The following is a 17,967-nucleotide window of genomic DNA, read 5'->3' as shown; positions in this document are numbered from 1 at the left end:
ATTTTAAATGTTTAACCTATTTTAGGATTCCTGAAATAAATCCACTTGATCAATTGTGAATGGTGTATTTTTTTAATCTATTGCTGTATCCATCTGGGCCTATTGCATTTTTATTCATGACTGAAACCCGCCTATAATTTTCCTCTCATATAATCCTTGTCTGATTTTGATATCAAGGTTATATTGACTTTAAAGGAGTTGGGAGTATTTCATCCTCTTCAACTATCTTTAAAAATGTACACAAGACCAAAACAATTGGTATATTGAAAGTTTTGTACAATTTGTAGAATTGTCTTGGCCTAGTGTTTATATGTGCATATTTTAACTACTGACTCAATTACCAGTATAATATAGTTAGGGTATTTCCTTTTTAAAAAAATAAATTTTATAAGTGCTATTTTTATCAGAATTTGCTCATTCTGCATATATTTTCAGTAATATAAAGTTTTTCTTGGCATTTTCTTATTCTTTTAATCTCCACTATAACTGTACTCTTGTTGTCTTTTTGATTTCTATGATTGGCTGACTGGTTGTGTTTTCCCACCTTTTTCTTGAACAGTCTTTAGAGGTTTTGTCTTGTGGCTTAGTTGATTCTTTAGGTCAGTTATTTCTTTCTTAAAAAAACACAACACACCTCCTAACTTGTACATTCTTTCATTTATCCTGTTGTCTTTTTACATATTGGAAGATTAATCCATTAATTTTTATTTTCCTTTGAAGATATTTACAGCTATAAATGGCTATACTCAAAGCAATTAACAGGTTTTGTTTAACATGCAATATTTGTACAATTGTTCAGCTCTAAGAACCTTACAGTTTCCATTATGGTCTCTTTTTACCCCATAAGTTATTTAGAAATATTTTTAGTTTATAAATATATGTAGTTATTGTTGTTTTTGATATTGTATCTCAATTGCACAGTATCCAAAGAACATGGTTTAATAAAATGATTTTTTAAATGATCCCAGACCTGATTTTGGCTTAAATTATGATTAATGTTTATAAATGCTTTATGTTTGTATTTATTAGATGAAGTATACTCTCTAATTGTTGTATATAGAAATCAAATGTGCTAATCCACTGTTGTTCAGATCTTCTCTGTCATTAGTAATTCTTTTCTGTTTTAACTCTCAGTTATTGAGTGAAATGTGTTGAAATTTCTCCCCCTGATGGTGGATTGACAGTTCTTCCCTGTGTTCAATATATCTTACTTCCTATATTTAAAGACTAATTTTTTCCCCAGAGGGATCTGAGGTTATATTTGTTAACTCTTCTTGATGAATTTAAACTTTTATCATTATTTAATGATATTTTCTAATCTTTAACAATAATTTTATTTTTAAAGTCAATTTTGTCTGATATGAACCTAGCCACCCCATCTTTTTGGGGGTAGTATTATTTTGGTGTATGTTTGTTGTAGCCAGTATTCATGCTGGTGCAATGTAGTCCCCAGTTTCTGGTAATCACTTTCTTGAATAGTCACTTCCTACAATGAATAGGGTTGACTTGTATAGTCACTAGGATACTGCATAAACAGCAGTGTGTAGCTTCAGGCTCAGGTAACAAAAATCCCCATGGCTTCTTGGATTGTCTACTCTGAGAGATGCCATCTTATGAAGATGCCAAGCCTATAGAGTCCTTCAGCCTCAGTCAGGCCTTGAGATAACTACAGGCCCAGCCTACATCCTGTCTGCAATCTCTTGGTAGCCCCAGAATTTTAATCACGTAGTTAAACCACTTCTGAATTTTTGATCTATAAAAAAATGTGCAATAAAACATGTTTGTTTTAAGCCATTAAATTTTGAGATAATTTGTTCTGTAACAGAAAATACATATTGATAAACATAGATAGAAGATGCAATCTGATTGCATCCTTTTACTTTCATCTTCCTGTGTAGTTATATTAGGGGTAAATAACACATAGTTATATTTTAAAATCCAATTCAATAATCTGTCTTTTTACTGGGGACATTATTGGTTTACTATGATTATTAATATAGTTTGATTTATTGCTACCACTCTATTTTTTTTAATTGTCCCATTTTTTATGCTCCTTTTCTTATTTTTTTCCCCTTATTAATTAATTGTTTGAGTTCTTTCTTATTTCATTTTTCCTCTAAGATTTTAGCATTTTTATTATATTATTTTTTCCTTGGTGGCATTATGAAAATTTTTGCCACTCATATTTAACTTATAATGTCTAAAGATACCTAAAGTACTGAAAAATATTATTAAGTTGTAAGAATACAATAACACTGATTACTCCCCCTTCTGACTACATTTTGCCCAGTGTTTTAGAGTTGTCCCTTTAAATAAAATTACAAATAATTGAACACTATTTTTATTATATCACTAGAGGCCCGGTGCACAAAAATTTGTGCACTTGGGGGAGAAGGGGGTCCCCTCAGCCTGGCCTGTGCCCTCTCGCAGTCTGGGACCCCTCAGGGGATGACCACCTGCTGGCTTAGGCCCGCTCCCCGGGGGATTGGGCCTAAGATGGCAATCAGACATCCCTCTGGCAGCCCAGCAGCCCTCAGGGGATGTCCACTTGCCAGCGGGGAGCAGGCCTAAACTGCAGTTGGACATCCTTAGCGCTGCTGAGGAGGTGGGAGAGGCTCCCACCACCACCGTTGTACTGGCAGCCATCAGCCTGGCTTGTGGCTGAGCAGAGCTCCTCCCATGTGAGAGCGCCCTGACCACCAGAGGGCAGCTCCTGCATTGAGCATCTGCCCCTGGTTGTCAGTGTGTGTCATAATGACCAGTCATTCCCAGTCGTTCTGCTATTAGGGTCAATTTGCATATTACCCTTTTACTATATAGGATAGAGGCCTGGTGCACGGGTGGGGGCCAGCTGGTTTGCCCTGAAGGGTGTCCCGGATCAGGGTGGGGGTCCCGCTTGGGTGCCTGGCCAGCCTGGATGAGGGACTGATGGCCGTTTTTAGGCTGGCGGGTGACTGATGCTCCCAACCTCTCCTTTTTTTCTTTTTTTTTTTTTTAATTTTGGGATTTATTTAACTTCTATGGCTGTCACTGGAGCTGAGAGCCGGCTTTAGCTCTGAGGCTCGGCTCCAGCTCTGAGACCTCGGTTGCTGAAAGCAGGTATCTGGGCTTTGTTTAGCTTCTATAATTGAAACACTGTTGCAACTCCAGCTCTGATGCCTGGCTGGCTGAAAGCAGGTTTCTGGGGATTGTTTAGCTTCTATAATTGCAACATAGTTGCTTAAAGTGCAGCTCAGAGCTGGGCGGTGGCAGGCTGGGAACCTTGGAGTCCTCCGTCACTGGAACAAGCAAGCCTCCTGTTCGCTTCAGCTGCCTGGCTGCCGGCCGCCATCTTGGCTGGCAGTTAATTTGCATATCGCCCTGATTAGCCAATGGGAAGCGTGTCAGAGGTACGGTTAATTACCATGTTTGTCTATTATTAGATAGGATGCAGACACTATTGTTTAGATTAAGATACATGTCACTATTTTATCACTATTTTTTTTCTTGCATCTCAGATTATCCCTCTGTGATAATTTTATATTTTGTGGAACTACATCTTTTAGAAGTTTCTTGAGTAAAAAATTATTAATGGTAAACTATCCACTGAGCCTAACTGGTCAGGGCTGAACTTATATTTTATTGAACTTAATTTGTAAGAATTCTGTAGGCCTCACTGAGAATGTTTTTTTCTGACTTTACCAGAGATTTAGGGGCAATAGAAACCTGAAAATTAATTTAATTCTCTGGATAATTAAATTTTAAAGTGCAGATACAGTTATTTAAATATATATATATTTAAATTTAAAGGTAAAATAATATACATATATATCTTTTCTTAAAAACCTCACCCAAGGATATGTTTTTATTGATTTTAGAGTGAGGAAAAGGGAAAAAGAGAGAGAGAAAGAGAGAGAGAGAGAGAGAGAGAGAGAGAGAGAGAGAGAAAGAGAGATGGGAGAGAAACATTGATTGGTTGCTTCCCGTATCTGCCCCCACTGGGGGTCAAACCTGCAATCTAGGTATGTGCCCTGATTCAAATTGAACCCACAACGTTTGGTGTAAAACTAAAACAAAAAATCTTTTTACTCTGCAGTTGAAATGTTCATGCAAACAAAGTTATGGATTGCAACTTTGTCTATAACGTGTTTACATATGCCAAAAGAAAAGCTTTAATGAGTTGGAAAATCAGGAAGTTTTGACCCTGCATAGAATTTATTGAGCATCTTGCGTATGCTTATGAATATTCTTAAACTTAATTCTGGAGGATTTGGCTGTCTAAATTATAGATACCTATTTATTCAACTTTAACTAGTTGTTTTTACTTATGTTTCCATTACATTTAGAGAATGAAAAGCAAAAAATGTGAAAGGCAATACAAGTCAAGGAATTTTACTGTCACAAACTTGGATTAGAGACTTGGAAAGAAGGACTTCAAAGCCATTGATGGAAATCAGATTTTTATTACCAGTGACTTCCACCAATCCAATTTATTCATATATCTTTTATCATAAATAAGGTGGAATTTCTTGCATTTCATATCAACTGACTGTATGACTAATCCTTAAGTGTAACTCTCCAGCTCTATTTAATTGCCCTGTGAGAAACCCATTAAAGTAGTTAGCACCCTCTTTTTTACTTACCTATGAGTGAATGCCAATTGTGGGTATCTCTGAGGCATAATTTGTGAGAACTTGAATGTATTTTATTTGAAGCATATGTATTTACACTTTAAGAATGAAATCATCCTGTCCATTCCTCTTCATTTCAAAATTTAATTATTAAATGTAACTTGCCCCTATTTTATTAATCACAGCACACGTGAGCATGACTCCATTAACAACTGGGTCAAAGTTAGGGGCTGTGTGTGTGTGTCTGTTGTGGGCATATGTGCAAATATCAGACATAATTATGTTTAGAAATCTAATGATGAATTTGGCCTCTTTGGTTGACTCTTTTGAACATACTCTTGCATCTCTGACTGCCTCATATGAGTTGGAATGCTTTCTTCTACAAGTATCCTGAAATTCCACTTACACAGGTTAAACAATAAGAAAATGCACTAGCTTTTATATAATAGGACTTCAGTCAGGCAAATTTCCAGAATAGTTGATTCAATGCTCACCGAGGTCATCGGAGGCCCACATTCTTTCACTTCCTATGTAAGACACCTTCACGTTAGCTTTCTCCAAAAGTGCTGGGAAACTGTCTGCAACTGTTCTTGGCATCAGTTTGGAGCATGAACATAATAGGTGGAAGGAGGGGAATGACTTTTCACCTGGCTTTCTCCTAGGGGAGAGAGGGAACATTTCTTAGAAGGCAGACATCCTTCTTGTCTTACTGGCAGGATGGAGCAAACTGCCCATTCCCGATCAGTCAGTCATTGGCAAGGAGATCAAGGTTAACCTTTGATCAGTCAGGCTCACTCTCAATACAGAGGTTGGAGTCAGTCTCCACTGCAGCACTGGGGTGACAGTGGGGAGGAAGACATAGATAATGAATAGGCAAACAAGGTTCAACTACATCACTAACTTATTTATTTAGATTTGAGATTTTTATAAAAAACTAATTTAAATTCTAAATTAAAATTTCTAATTTATATTCTTTTTAAAATATATATATTTTTATTGATTTCAGAGAGAAAGGGAGAAGGAGAGAGAGATAGAAACATCAATGATGAGAGAGAATCATTGATTGGGCCCCCATTGGGGATCCAACCTGCAACCTGCGCATGTGCCCTTGACTGGAATCGAACCTGGGACCCTTCAGTCCACAGGTCAATGCTCTATTCACTGAGCCAAACTGGCTAGCGCTAATTTATATTCTTAATAAATATTTTGAAATGGACAGTACATGAACTGCTAACTCTCTTGCTATATAATTGAAAAGGCATTGCTATGGCTAACAAAGAGGGTTAATTGGTCACCCAGTCAATTACACAATGAATGAATGAGTGAAACAAGAAAAAAATGTTCAGCACTCCTGAGCATTGTTTTCCTTATTTAGGCAAGTGTTCAGATGCAAATGAAACTATAAACAACCTTATTTTCTAAATAGAGTATTAATTATTCTGGAGGAAAGGATACAGTAGCCATTTTTAAAGGAGTAATGAGATTTGTTTCAGGTCATTGACATTCCTCTCATGTGCATTAGAAAATAAGTTTGAAAATGCCTTTAACTACTGAATGACAATACTAGTATATTTACCAAAAAACATTAAAGCAGAAAAGTCAAGTAATGGCTAAGAAAAATCCAGACAATAGAATAATGTACAGTCTTAAAATCACATTTTCAAGAATACTAAATGACATATAAGAAAATGGATAATGCAATATTAATTAAAAATTAGGATACACAGTACGTATATATTATGATTCTATCAGAAAATTAATTGGAAAGACAGAGAAAATTTTATTTTTTTCTATGCATTTTATGCTTTGCAAAAGTTCAACGTTGTGATAGATGGTATTGTTACCAAGTGTTCTCTGTCCTTTCTGTCAAAGAATTATGCTTTTGCATCCATCTCTTAGGCAGATGACTTGTTTTGAACAATTACAAATAAGTGGAGTGATGTCTGCCATGTCTGAGCAGAAGCTTCAAAAACCACTGCAAGCCTTTATCACTGCTCTTCTCCTCCTGCTTTGAACACAACATGTCCAGGAGGGGGCACTTGTCATTTTTGCCTCCTTGAATTAAGAACACACATGGAGTTTACATATAATGTGGACAAGACATAAACCTCTGTTGTTAGAAACCATTGATATCTAGGGGCTGTTTGTTGCCTCAGCACATCCTAGCAAAAACTACCTAATGTAGAAGTCATGTTCTTTGTGTTTCAATTCAGAAAAATAATAAATGAAACAAAACCACACTACAAAGTATGAATATTATTTAAAATCATACCATAAATACTTTTAGGGGAGGAACATGAATATGCCATTGCACGCTGGAGCTCAGGAAGAGGGAAAGAAAGAGGATTTCTTCTAGGATTTGCACACTCCTACTGGGCAGTGTGGGAGTTTTCTTTTCTGCTTGGTCTGAGCATCCTTTATTCTCCTGGTTCTGTTCTTCTTTATGAAATCTTCCAGTGCCCACCACAAACTAAATGATCCAGCAAAATATCCAGGTTATTTCTCTCTTTACTTCCTCACTTGGCATTTCTCTCTCCCACCCATTTTGGTCTCTGAACAAAAAGGTTTCTGGTTATGTCTTCACTGTGCAATCTAATGGCCTTATTAGTGCTCATCTTCTGGGTTTCTTTTAAAAAAAATATTTTTATAGATTTCATAGAAGAAGGGAGAGGGGGAGAGAGATAGAAATATCGATGATGAAAGAGAATCATTGCTCGGCTGCCTCCTGCACACGCCCTACTGGGGATTGAGCCTGCAATGCAAGCATGTGCCTTTGACTGGAATTGAACCCCAGACCCTTCAATCTACAGGCCGACTCTATCCACTGAACCAAACCAGCTAGGGCTTCTGGGTTTCTTTTCAGCCTTAGACGCAGAAGTGCATCCCTGTCCTTACTGAAACTTTCCCTCACTGGGTTTATGGGGCACCATGATGTTGTGTGTCTCCTCACACTGCTGGAACCACTCTGTTCAGTTAGCATGTCCTTATTTTCCCTTCTCTTACATGCATGTGTGCCTTAAGCTCTGTCTCCATCCTTCTTTTCTCTTACTTTTCCAATATCTTCTTTGACACATATATCCATTTGTTTCAGAGACATACAGAGGAATGAGCAATGGGTCTGTGAGTTACTTTGATTTCTTTCATTGGGAAACAGTGGCATCCATGGTTATTGTGACATAAATCCTTCAGAAGACACTAGTGCATCTTTGCGACTAGTGTAAAATTATACTGTGGGAGTTAAATCTATCTTCATTCATTAGAGAAAAATCTTCTCATTGGTGAAAATATTCTAAAAATTGTCCCATGATATTTTACTATCTAACCTCATTTTTCTGGAACTTTTTCTGGTATGATATACAACACTATTTTTTTATAAAGAAATCACACTCGACAACACGAAATAGTATTGATCTTGGCAAGATTTTATAAGTTATATAATTGCTTGGGATTCCAAATATGAGTTCTCAGACTGTTATGTTCATATAAAAAAGAGCCCAAATCTAAGCTAACAAATTTATAGAGCCCACTGCAGCATACACTGAAAGATGTTTATTTTCTCTGAAGCAATGAAAGCTTCTATAAAACTTGTTTTATTGTTTACTCTATTGGAATATAACTAATAGTTTTTCCCTTTTTAAGTATTTTTGAAGAAATTAAATCCTTAGTCAGAATTCATATTCTCCCTGAAATCATGTATTGTAATGACCCATCTTCACACAGAACGCTATCCTGAAGAAATAAAATGTATCATGTTTGAAAGAACCTTAGAGAAAAAGAGTTTAGAGTTTCCTTTTGGTGACTTATTTCAATGACTAAACCCCCTCAGGAAATTATTTCTCATCTAACTGGAATATTTCACAATATGCTTAAATGTTTCCTTTTACTATGTCTTCACTAAAAATGTCTGTAAAGGAATGTTTCTAAACTGGAAAACCATTTCGTATGTTACTCTTTGCCAACTTTGTTTAATCTAACTCATCTATAAAACAAAAACAAATTCTGAATAATTTCTGAAATACTCTGAATGCTTTCCATATAAGGCTCCTATTTAGTCTCCAATATTTAAAATTGTGTCAATTCACTTGTCTTAATTTATAGTTCTGTAATTCAGAATATCCCATATGTGTCCACTTAAATATATGTGAACATAAAATATATGCATTTAGTTCGACTTACAAAAAAAGCCCTTTAGATAAACCCTCCATCGAGTTTAGACCAATAACTGTCAAAACAAAAGGATGGCCTATGAAAATTATTTTTGTTAATTCTTTTTAACTTCCTGACTCTTGTGGCCACTGTTACTCTTAGGCAGGATTATCACAGCGTAACATAAATAAGAGATTAATTTTACAGCCTCTCTCCATTCACCATAAAACTCCTTGACCCACTCCAGTCCAGTAGGGTCAGCGTTTTCTTTGGCCAGCTTGAATCTTTGGCTGGGCTACTGTGGGACTCACGCCATGGAATACTGTCAGCACAAGGGATATCCTTTGGAAAACAACGCTAACTCGCTCTCTCTTTTTTTGCATGCAACGGTAGGGAAACTCTTATTCCTCAATTCATTAATGTCAACGAGTCTAAAGAAATTTGTAAGGACAAAGAAAAGCCCTGCTAATTAACCATTGTGTTATAATCATCATCAAGATTTACAAAGTGTTTTTTTGTGCCAGGTAGCACATAGATTGCACACAAGATAATTTCTGCTGACAAATATTCTGACAGCCCTCTGTTTCAGGCCTCAACAGTTGGACTTTTTGTTCCAGAGACTCCTGATTAATTAGGAAAAATTCAACAAGCAATTAAGAAAATAACTCCCCAAGTCATTTAGGCACAAGGTAGTGTTTTCCTGTTATATTTCAAGTAAACAAAAGGATATTGGTTGATTGTTGGAGGGGAGTTGATTGTAACCTTTTGGCTCTAAAGAATGAGCCTGTGTGTAATTCCATTTAATGGTTTGGAATTCCCAAGCTATGGAGTTCATTAGGGAAGCAGAGGAAGTAAACACATGAAAAACAGGGAAAGAGACCCATTGAATCCCGACTGGCTTCCTTTCCCCAACATTAATTGGCAGGTGGACTAAATCCACAGCCACGTCTCATCACACACAGACAACGAAATAACTTAGTTGTCCCCATGCTATCTTTCAGCCCAGAAGTTGGTTGTCCATGTGCTCAAACGAATCGTTGAAGGGAGCAGTGCTGAGGGGGGACTTGGAACAAGGTATGAGTGAATTACTGAGAAGTTGATAAAGACGGATGTTTTCAGTTACAATTTTAACGGACGTAATGGCTTCCCCACAGGAAAGCTCCAGGATCCATAAACCCAGGCCACAGCTCCCTTACAGGAAAGGAGCTGTTTATTACAGCTCATGCCACCTGCCTACCCACTAAGTGTACATTGGCTCTCTTGGCAGCAACAGGGTGGGGTGGTTGCTAGAAACAAGGCTGGGAGCCAGCAGTATTCCACTTCCAAATTCTGGCTGACTTCTCCAGTGACCTCTGTCTAGTCCCCTCAATAAAACTAACCACTGCTTATTTAAAACGAGCCAGATATGTGGTGCCTTGGGAAATATCCACACGTTCCTGGGATTTCTCTGGCACAGAAAGCATTCAAAATGATCCTTGTCACCAACAAATGTTTATTGAGAATCTTCTATGCACACATGATAAGTGAGTCAAAAAGGCATATAGTATGCCTAGATTGTTTTCAATGTGTTTCTAAATATCCAGTTTGTTGTAAGGGGGTTATTTTGTACATTGTGTTGTAAAGCATGAGATTTTTAAAATATTATGCAAATGTATCTATTTTTCCAAGATTTTTCTAAATTAAATTAATTCTGTAACAGTCTATTGGTAGGTGTTGTCTGTGCTACACAAAATCAATTTTCAATCTAAATGTTAGTAACAAAACATAAAAGTCCCCCCCACAATGAATCAGAATGTTAGCATACCGAATAGATTCATCTTCTATTGTTGTTATTAGAATTGTTATTAGAACAGAGTAAGAAAAATGCCGCTGACCTTGGAAGCCTCTGTTTGCACAATTAGAATCGTGAGGGTGCACGAAGACAAGCTCTTCTCTGTGCCCTCTGACAGCTCCTGGGCACAGTGATACTCCACAAACAGGACAACCCCAGCAGCAGCTGGCCAACTCGAATGTTTTTGTACTATTCTTGACTTCTACAGTTGGAGAGAGAGAAAAAAAGATGTTCCAGAAATCAATGATGTTGAAAAGATGGATACCCAAGAAATGGAAGGTGGGGGAAGAGAAATGCTTCTCACACGTGTTATCAAGCATTGGAAACAGTTAAATGGTCACTCCAGAGATCCCAAGTGTTTTAGAAAGTCAAAAGCTAACAACACCTGGCATTTTAAGACTCAAATCACCTGGCTTACTCTCATTTTGAGAACTTTAGTGTTACTGTACAATACAAGAAAACAGACATAAAAACACAGTGAAACACATTTGGAGTCTCATAAAAGTTCCACTGGTGGAAACTGTTCCTACAAGAAGCTGAGTCCTGCTGCGGTGGCTGAGGGTGGTAGCACTCAGCCATAGCACACTCCTCTAGGCCCACCTACTGCTGTAGAAGTCATGGATTTTCCAAATTCTTAATGAGGTAATTAGCTGGAGTTGAACATGAAAGAGAACCCAGTGGTAAAAGCAAAAAAAACCCACAAAACAAAACATGAAATTACACTGTCTCTCCTTAGCAGCTAGTTTTCTTTTTCTTTTTTAAATACTTTTTATTTTTCAAGTAAAGTTGATGTACAATATTATATCAGGTGTACAGATTAGTGATTAGACATTTATATAAGTTATAACTGTGATACTGATCAATCTGATATCATCTGATATCATACATAGTTATTACAATATTATTGACTGTATTTCCTATGCTGTACTTTACGTCCCCATGACTATTCTGATACCTACGCTTGATCTTAGCACAAAGGCTAAGAAACGATACTATGACTATTCTGTAACTACCAAGTTGTACTTCTTATTCCCTTCACCTTTTTCACTCACCCTTCCAATCCCCATCCCATCTGGCAACTGTCAAAATGTTCTCTGTATTTATGAGCCTGTTTCTGTTCTGCTTGTTCATTTATTTTGTTTTTTAGATTCCAGATATAAATGGAATCATATGGCATTTGTCTTTCTCTGTCTGACTTATTTCACTCAGCACAATACCATCTAGATCCATCCATGTTGCCGCAGATGGTAAGATTTCATTCTTTTTTATTGCTGAGTCATATTTCATTGTATACATGCACCACTTCTTCTTTACCCATGTATCTACTGATGGACACTCAGGTTACTTCCATATCATAGCTAATAATGCTCCAACAAACATATGGCTATATATGTCTTTTCGATTTAGTGTTTTGAGTTTCATTGGATAAATACCCAGAAGTGGAATTGCTCAGTCAGTCCTTTTTTGTCTTTTGTTATAGCCTTTGTTTTAACGATATTTTTATGAAATATCTTTTTCCATTCCTTTACTTTTAGACTGTGTGTGTCTTTCAATCTAAAGTGAATCTCTTACCCTAGCTGGTTTGGCTCAGGGGATAGAACATCAGCCTGCGAACTGAAGGGTCCCAGGTTCCATTCTGGTCAAGGGCACATGCTCGGGGTTGTGTGCTCAATCCCCAGTAGGGGACGTGTAGGAGGCAGCCAATCAATGATTTTCTCTCATCATTGATGTTTCTATCTCCCTCTCCCTTCCTTTCTGAAACCAATAAAAATATATATTAAAAGAATAAAGTGAGTCTCTTATAGACAGCATATGTAAGGGTCTTATTTTGTTATCCATATAACCACCTGTCCATTTGTTGGTGCATTTAATCCATTTGCATCTACAGCGATTGTTGATAGATATGTATTTATTGCCATTTTATTCATATCTGTGATCTTTTCTTTTTCTTCTAAAAGAAGACCCGTTAACCTTTCTTGTAATACTGGTTTGATGGTCATAAACTCTTTTAGCTTTTTATTGTATGGAAAAGCCTCTGGAAACAGCTTGGGTAGACCCAAAAGTTGGGTGGAGCAGGTTCTCAGGGAATCACCAGGGCAGTGATTGTTGGAGACTCAGATATGGTGCCTGTGCCTGCAAGGGAAAGGCTCAGCACAAGAACAATGGCTTCATTGTGTAAATGTACTACAGGGCTTTTATCCACTTGTAAGAAGGATCTCTTACCCTTTGAAACAGCATGGAGGTACCTGGAGGGTATTATGTAAGTGAAATAAGCCAGAAAGCTGTGCCTCCAGTTCTTGCCCCAAAGCTGGACACCTCAGTTCCTCCCTCTATGTCCCTGGCCACCTCAGCACTGGAGCTCAAAGCAAGTGACTCTGAGTAAGGCCCTTTAAGAGGAATGCCTGGGACTCCAGTAGCCCTTGTCTCACTCAGCCACAATCCCCACTGGGTTTTACAGCCAGGAGTTATGGGCACTTCTTTATCCGGCACTGGCACCCTGGGCTGGGGGTTCTGGAACTCCTCTCTCCTCAGGGGGGATCTCCGCAGCCAAGATATCCCTCCCGATTTTTAACCACCACAGGTGGGTCTGCGGCCTGTTCTGAGTCTCTGCCCCTCCTACCAGTCTCCAAGTGGTTTTTCTGAATATCCTTAGTTATAGGACTTCTGTTCAGCTAGACTTAAGGTGGTTCTCAATGATGGTTGCTCAGTAGGTTAGCTGTAATTTTGATGTAGGAGGTTCTGAGTACCGCAATGACCTACTCCACCATCTTGACTGGAAGTCCTGCAACTAGCTTTTTTTATGATTCAGTTCTGTTAAAAATGAGACCACCATTACCCAGCTGCATGTGGCTCAGTGGTTGAGCATAGACCCATGAACCAGGTCACAGTTCAATTCCTGTCAGGGCACATGCCTGGGTTGCGGGCTCCATCCCCAGTGTGGGGCATGCAGGAGGCAGCTGATCAATGATTCTCTCTCGTTGATGTTTCTATCTCTCTCTCCCTCTCCCTTCCTTTCTGAAATCAATAAAAACATATTTAAAAAAATAATTTAAAAAATGAGACTACCAAAAATACTTTTTTAAAAATCACAAGTATCTTGCTATTGACAGCCTCAGGACAAAGTAGCTAAGAGATAAGCCATAAAGAAGTATGTCTAAGTTGATCAGAAAGGCATGCCAGTTCTCTCCTGTCCTTTTTTAGACATACAAATAATAGTGTACACCTTCAGAGGAGAGCTCTAAGTTCTGCCCTTAAGTTACAAAGCTTTCTTTTCCCAATTTTGCACATGTGATATCATTGTCCTTGGTGTCATCAAATCTCCACAAGAATGAGGTATTAGTGAGCTTAAATTGCTATAACAAAATGTCACAGACTGGATGGCTTAAACACAGAATTTTATTTTCTTATAGTTTTGGAAACTAAAAGTACAAGATCAAGGTGTCAGCAGGTTTCATTCCTGGTGAGGGCTCTCTTTTGGCTTGCAGATGGCTACCTTTTCACTGAATCTTCACATGACATTTCTCCATGCTCACTTTTGGAGAGATAGATAGATAGATAGATAGATAGATAGATAGACAGACAGATAAACAGATAGATAGATGATAGATAGATAGGTGTCTGGTGTCTTTTCCTGTCCTTATAAGAACATCAGTCCTATCAGATTAGGGACCCACCCTTATGACCTCATTTAACCTTAATTGCCTCCTTAAAGATCCTGTTTCCAAATATAGTCACATTGGGGTTACAACTTCAACATATAAATGTTGGGAGACATAATTCAGTCCGTAACAAATAATAAATATTGATTAGCAATTATTAATCACACATATGCACAGGGCACTAGTATTGTCCAGTTCAATTGCTAATACTAGGTAATAATTGTGTCAACTAATTAATAACACAAGCCAATTCAGAGCATTAAGCTAAGTGAAATAAGTCAGACAGAGAAAGACATACTGTATGATTTCACTTACATGTGGAATCTAAAAAATCTTAAGTCATGGAAGCAGAGAATGGATTGGTGGTGCTAGAGGCAGGGGATGGAAAAAATGGGTGAGGCTGGTTGATCAGTACAAACTTACAGTTACAAAATAAGTAATTGCTGGCAATGTAATGAACAGCATGGTGACTATAGTTAACAATACTGCAGTGTGTATTTGAATGTTGCTAAGAGAGTAGATCTTAAAAGTTCTCATCACAAGAGAAAGTTTGTAACTATATGAGGTAATGGATGTTAACTAAATTTATTGTGGCAATCATTTTGCAATATATACATATATCAAATCATGATGTTGCATACCTTAATACAATGCTATATGTAAATTATATCTCAATAAAACTTGGTGGGGAAAAGAAACTTAGCAGGTAAGATCTCATTTTATGCAATAGACAAATATAGCAGAAGACACTTCACAGTATTTATTGGAGCCAAATTGATTTGGAATCACAATTTTATTACTCACTAGTTATGGGAACTTGGGTGAATAGCTTAACCACTCTGAACCTCAGATCTTTTGTATGAAAGAGGGTTATAAGGATTGAAATGAGGTCTTTATATTAAGTATTTAGCACAATGCCTGGCATATAATATATATACTGAGTAAATGGTAGTTAATATTATGAATTATCACTCCTATTATGGTAATATAAATATCAAAATGGAATTTATTTCATTAGCAAATGGATGTTTGTCAAAATTCTGTGGTAAGCTAACCTTTTGAATTTTTCACACTTCCAAGTAGGAATTTTCCTGGTCTGTTTTAGGGTTGGAATTCAGAACAACATTGTTCTCTCTGATGATAGCTACTAGTAAAGTCCCCAAAGGGCTTAATAACTTGTGATAGGCTCAGAAATGGGCACTAGGCACAACCCCCACAAGATGTCAAATACTCAGGTGCCCTCTTGAGGCTGTGCTATGAGAGAAAAGTACCAGTTCATGGGCAGCATAAAGCTAGTGACTGATGGAATGTTGACTGTAACATTTAAATCACAGGTCCATGCTTAGCTTGAAACACTACCTCAGACCCTAGACCAGTGGTCGGCAAACTGCGGCCCCTTGAGTGTGGCTCTTCCACAAAATACCACGTGCGGTCGCACATGTACAGTGAGACTGAAACTTCGTGGCCACAGTCAACGGGCCAAAGAGCCGCATGTGGCTCGCGAGCCACAGTTTGCCGACCACTGCCCTAGACCATTATCTATATATATAAAACCCTAATATGCAAATAGTCTGAACAACTGAACAACCGGTCGATATGATGTGCGCTGACCATCAGTGGGTGTGCGTGGAACATGTGTGCGGAACATGGCAGGTGTTGGCCGCAGCGAGATGGTGGAGCAGGTGAATGGGGGCGCCAGACCAAGGCGGGGCGCAGGTCGCTGTCATCGGGGTGAGCCTCTGATGGTTACTGAAAATTCTTTGTTCCCATGTGCTGTGGTCCCACCTGGTGCTTGCACCTGCTGCCGGCACTGGCCCAAATCTCTGCGCATCAATAGGTGTGAGTGGGGCCAGTGTCCTCAGCACCTGGGAGTGGCAGCAGCAGGAGCCGTGCTGCTGGCAGAGAGGGGACTGGGGGCCGCGGCAGGAGAGGACAGGCAGGGGCGTGGAGGATGGGCCAAGACCCACTCCTGTGTCCACCGCAGCCTCGCAGCCCACAGTTCCTTTCAAGGTGCACGAATTAGTGCACTGGGCCCCTAGTTTGCTTATAAATGTGAGTGAAGATGGATGTTTTGATTTTTAGCTATAAACCTTCTATTTCTTGGCCACATTGACCTCAGGGTATTTTAGATCTTATGAGCAAAGCAGTCAATTTGTTGTGATTATTTTTTAATTACTATTCCTAACACAGCTTTTGACATTTACAAGCAATTCAGTTCTCTCTCCTAAACTTGATTTTATAGATTTTTCTAGGTGTGCATTGCCCTTGCTTCTTGGCACAGCACTATGTTACTATTTTTAAAAGTAAGCATGACAGTGTAGATACTGAAATGGAAACACAGCCAAAGCAAAGTTTGGATTCAATGAGAAGAACCAAGAAGCTGACATTCAAATGTCAATGGATTCCCCTACTCACTTAAAAAAAAAACATTGTAAGATTTACTTGCTAGGTTTATTTTAAGACTCTAGGTTGCTACTATATTAAGCCATATCCATCTATTTCCCTCAGAATGAATAAACATAAGTGCTTTAAATTAGGTGCCTCCTGAGGACTTCATTTTTTAACATATCCTTTAAAATTATGCTATTTAAATACTTATCTCTCTACTTACCTTTCCTCTTCATAGAATTTTTAAGAGTGGGAGAGATTATAATACCCTGTGTTGGGTAAGGGTTGTAGTGGTTATCATTACATAAAATTTATGAGGATGTTTTGATTTCTAAGTTGCTGTTATGATCTCGCTATCCACATTTGATTTTTCCCAAGCTACACTTGATCTCACTTTAATCCCTCCAGGTGGCCTAATTATTTTAACATGCAACTGGATAATATTCACATACCTATTGTTTTCCTCTCCAAAACCTGATAAAGTCAGAGGTTATATCTGAGTTTATTGGTTTCACCCTCAGGAGATTCACTTTCCAAAAAGAGGAATATAAGTGTCAGATCCTTTGGAAAGGAATGATGCAGTGAAATTTTGGCTGGTCATTTTTTGAGAGACCAAGAAAAATGCTGTCAGCCATAATGCTAAATTTGGAAGTGCAATGTTGTGCCAGCGGGTATTTTAGCAAGGCTGATGCTATACTTGGGAATTTGTCAAGTACATCAATAATATTTCATAGCACATTTGGCTGTGTGCAAAGTAGATACAGAATTTATTCTTCACCCTGACAAGGAGAAATGCCACACATTTAAAAATGTATTGGGGTGAGTTCCTCCATTCTCTTCTTCTATTTATTTGTATGGTACTTGTTAAGAAAGCACTTAAGCTGCTTTTAAAATGTCCTATCCTAGCTAACATCCTGGGATTTATCCACCAAACGAAGTTCAATCATGTTCAGACAGCTAATGGAAAAATAAAATAATTTAATCTGTACACTTGAGCAGCAAATCTGACTGGGAAACCAGCTGTAGGCTGGTGAAATGAAGACGTTTTCCAAATGGTTGTCCTTAAAAACTCACTCAGCTCTCTTGTGTCACCTGCTGTTGCTCTTCCAGAACCTTTGGTGAAGATAATGAGTAACTGATGCACGATTATGTCTGCTGTAAAAATACATCCACGGAGAAATGGCATTCTATTATTCCTGAATACTCAACATTTTGGAGCTCAGAAGTGTCTTGGAAAAACAATTCTGACGAGGCTTGCAGGAAAAGACAGGGACTCTAGACAAGTTAAGTGAGATCCCAATTGTCATGTAATGTAGGGCTTCTTTTCTTTTCT

The sequence above is a fragment of the Myotis lucifugus genome, unplaced genomic scaffold (genome assembly GCF_000147115.1).
Source record: "Myotis lucifugus unplaced genomic scaffold, Myoluc2.0 scaffold_1, whole genome shotgun sequence".
Classification (NCBI taxonomy): domain Eukaryota; kingdom Metazoa; phylum Chordata; class Mammalia; order Chiroptera; family Vespertilionidae; genus Myotis; species Myotis lucifugus.
This window is presented reverse-complemented; position numbering follows the sequence as displayed.